A 4,109-nucleotide genomic window follows, 5' to 3' on the forward strand; every position below is an offset into this window, starting at 1 on the left:
CTCCTGTCATCTATTCAACAATTTGATGAATAAATGCAGTCTTATATGTGGGTGCAGACAGAGAATTCAGAGAAAATTAGGATAGTTTGATCATTGATGTAAAGGATTGTCTCCTCTTTATTGCTCTGCTCTGTACGTTAAATGACTCAGAGGTGTTCAAATCTCCTCATCATAAGGTAGCAATAGGATCATTTTTCATCTTTCCTACCAAAAATCACATTAAGAAGTTATTTAATTGGAGATCTGCTAAGATCTTTTTCTACTTAGATCTAAAAATTATGGAGTTTTCATATGGAAAAGTAGGATATTATTTTTAAATGAGATTAAGTAGATACACTAAAGGAAGAATGTCAGTTTCAAAAGATTTGGATTAGCAATATCATAATGATTTATGAAAGGAGAGCAGATGAAGAAATATTCACGTGAAGTGTTAAATCCCAAATGAATATTGTAGGAAATTCTGAGGGCAGTGAGTAACCAATTGATTTCCCCTATTTGGCCTTAAAAGGAGCCTTGGGGTGTACTAGTAGTCTTGCTTTATGGACCTAAAAGAAAAATCTTATAAAGTTTCCTATTTTCCAAAGAATTCAACAGGAATTCATAAACCATAAAAAGAAGCAGTCAGTTGAAAAGAAGAGCATAATACTACAAACTTTAATAATAGATAATTCTAAATAGCATTACTACATAACATATCTCCAGATATAATTCAATAACACTTGGAAAACCTTTCACTCAGAGAATAACAGTAAACAATATTCAATTGGAAACAAATATATCTCAGTTATCAACTAGTGTGTGCCTATTCAGTCAAGGAATGTGCTAGTTATACATTTCTAAATCAGAATTTATAGAGAGGATATTCCAAATATTTTTTAAATCACAAGATATTTAAGATTCCATACCCATCTCTAAGTTCCTATTGCTCCTCCCTGTGACATGTGTGATTGACTGAGATTACCAGCCAATGCCAAAAAAACTTCATACAATGAAGAAATGGTGCTGATGTCCCAGACCCAAAGCCCTTCTCTCTGATCCCACAAATGCATAAATGAAAAACAAGTCTGGACAGCAAGTGACACAGAAGAGGATGTCCATATCCATATCTCTGGAGTAAACCACACTTGGTCTCTCTTCTAAAATGTCCTAGATCTTGACATATTTGTCTGGTGAAGAGGTACTAAGGTAGGTAGCCCTCAATCTGAATACTTAGTTCAACAGTATGGAGATTTCATCATATACTTTAGGTGTAAAAATTGACTTATTTGAAAGTGCATCCAAATTGTAAACAAAGCTGTCTTCCATGCTAGTCAAGAAATTGCAGAGAAAAATGACTCCAAATCATTCTTGCCACCTTCCTGCTGAACTTCCAGAAGTATTGATTATACTGGAGACTCTAGCAGTCACAGAAGGTCACAGACTTGTTGTATGTCCCAGAAATGAGTGTCTGCAGCTCAAATAGATGGAATTTCAGTGTTTGGACTTTGTGTGTAAAGTCAGGTTGGCTGCAGGCTTCCCCAAAGATATGTCCTATAGGAATACTGTACTATCATAATCAGTTACACTGGCCAGCACATTTCTGATTAACTTATTTCATGAAAGAAAAAAATGGCATCTGTGTATCCTTCTGGTATCTCTTCAGCTGTCTGGCTCTTTTCACCTTTCTCCTCTTTTTTCTTCTTCCCAACTTTGCTCACAAGTGAGAACACTAACTCTAAAACATTCACAATATCAAGATCCCAAATTTCAATTACAAATGATATGGTGGCCTCAGCCACATAGTTTCCAGGGGATTCATTATGGCTGGGATCAATTTCTTTAAAAAGAAAGCATGTCATGGAGGTAAGAAGGAAGCTCTAAATTTGAACCTGCAGGCTAAGGATGACATTTAAATATGAAAGTAATTTCAAAAAAATTTTGTCCATTGCCTTTGCTTTACTTCTAAGGGGATTGAGACATGTAGATTTTAGGTAACTTACCTAAGTGTGAAGGACTAGTAATGTCCATTAGTAACTAAGTGTTCAGCAATCACCATGAGTCAATTGATTCATAAGATTAGTGCATTCAACAAAAATGTACAGCATGGAGTAGAACTCCTGACAGCAAACTTCCAGAAGGCAAAAGAGTAACCATTAACTTTTTGTCAAAACATCTCCTCTTCTAAAGTTCTATATTACAGTTGAAGGCACCACCACCCTTTCACTCATAACTTCTCAACATCAGTATCATTTTCAGTTTTTTAATTTCACTCACCATAAATACCAAATTAGGAACCAAATCCTGTCATATTTTCCATAATGACATCCATTTATTTAAAGAACTTCTCTTTACTCAAACTTCTTAATGTTCAGTCATGAACAACGTGATTTATTCTGTCTATGGGGTTTCTTTTTTTCCTTTTATTTAATTACTTTTCCATAGTTACATGATTCATGATTTTTCCCTCCCCTTTTCTCTCCCTCCTCTCAGAGCTGACAAGTAATTCCACTGGGTTATAGATCTATTATCACTCAATACAATTTCTAAGTTACTCATTTTTAATAGAGTGATCTTTTATAAACCCAAATCCCACATCCTATACCCATATAAACAAGTGATAAATCAAATGTTTTCCTTCTGAGTTTCTACCCAACAGTTCTTTCTCTCGAAGTGAATAGCATTATTTCTTATAAGTCCCTCAGGATTGTCCTGGGTCCTTGCATTGTTATGAGTAAGAAAGTTGATTACATATGATAGTCCCATAATGTTTCAGTTTCAGCGTACAATGCTCTGTATCTTTTCATTTTTCTCTGCATCAGTTCGTAGAAATCTTTCCAGCTTATACGGAAATCAAGCAGTTTATCATTCCTTATTGCACAATAGTATTCCATCACCATCATAAGGCACAATATGTTCAACCATTTCCCAATTGAGTGACATCCCCCTCATTCTCTAGTTTTTTTGCCAACACAGAGAGCTCAGCTATGAATATTTTTGTACAAATATTTTCCTTATTATCTCTTTTTGGTACAAATATAGTAGTGGTATTGCTGGATCAGAGGAGATGTAAATTTTTAAAATCCTTTGTGCATAATTGCAAATTCCTTTCCAGAATGGTTGGATCAATTCACAATTCCACCAGAAGTGTATTAGTTTCCCAATTTTGCCACATCTCCTCCAAAATGTATTATTTTCCTTTATTGTCATATTGGTCAATCTGCTAGGTGTAAGATGGTACCTCAGAGTTCTTTTGATTTGAATTTCTCTAATCAGGAGGGATTTAGAACACTTTTTCATGTGATTATTGATAGACTTTAGCTTTGTCTGATATCATGATTGATACTCCTGCTTTTTTTTTTTACTTTAGTTGATGCATAATCAATTCTACTCTAGACTTTTACCTTGAATCTCTGTGTCATCCTACCTCAATGTGTTTCTTGTAATCAACATATAGTAGGATTCTGGTTTTAGTCCACTCTGCTGTCTACCTCCATTTTATGGGTGACTTCATTCCACTCACATTCAGAGTTATGATTACTAACTGTTTATTGTCGATCATCTTATTTTTCCCCTTTGGATTCTGCTTTATTCCCTTTCATGCCATTCCTCCTCACCAGTGATTTGCTTTTTATCACCCCACACACTTCCCACCCCCAAATAACCCCCCCTTCCCTTGTTGTATTCCCCTTCTACTTCTCTTTAGGGTATTTTTTAAGTCTATAACCCAATGAGTAAATTTGGTTTTCCCTCTCTGAGCCAGTTATGATGAGAATGTGTAGAGGAAATTTCACCCTCTTCCATTCTTGGATTGCTGGCCTGATTCATCCCATTTTTTGTATGCTGTATCCATGAACATAAATAAAAGGGTATAGATGGACCCTGACTTTCTCTATTTTCCTGAATGCAGCAAGAGAGGCAGAGAATCCTGCATTATGAGCTACATGTGGTCAGAATTAGATTAGGAAAGAGACTTTAAATCTATGCTTATCTGTATTCTCTATTTCAAGTGATTATTAATAAACTTTATGGAAAATAAGAACTTAGAGATATCAATTTTAATCTAACAAGAGTAAAGTTGAAGCACTGTCTATCACCACCCTTATCCTCCTCCTTCTATAATGATTTTTCAT

The 4,109-nt window shown here is 35.0% G+C and overlaps 1 pseudogene; it reads right to left on the minus strand.

The window, feature by feature from the left end:
- Positions 1 to 911: 911 nt before the first annotated feature.
- On the minus strand, positions 912 to 1,838 carry LOC100619619 (periodic tryptophan protein 1 homolog; annotated as a pseudogene).
- Positions 1,839 to 4,109: the final 2,271 nt, after the last annotated feature.

The sequence above is a fragment of the Monodelphis domestica genome, chromosome 6, assembly GCF_027887165.1.
Source record: "Monodelphis domestica isolate mMonDom1 chromosome 6, mMonDom1.pri, whole genome shotgun sequence".
Classification (NCBI taxonomy): domain Eukaryota; kingdom Metazoa; phylum Chordata; class Mammalia; order Didelphimorphia; family Didelphidae; genus Monodelphis; species Monodelphis domestica.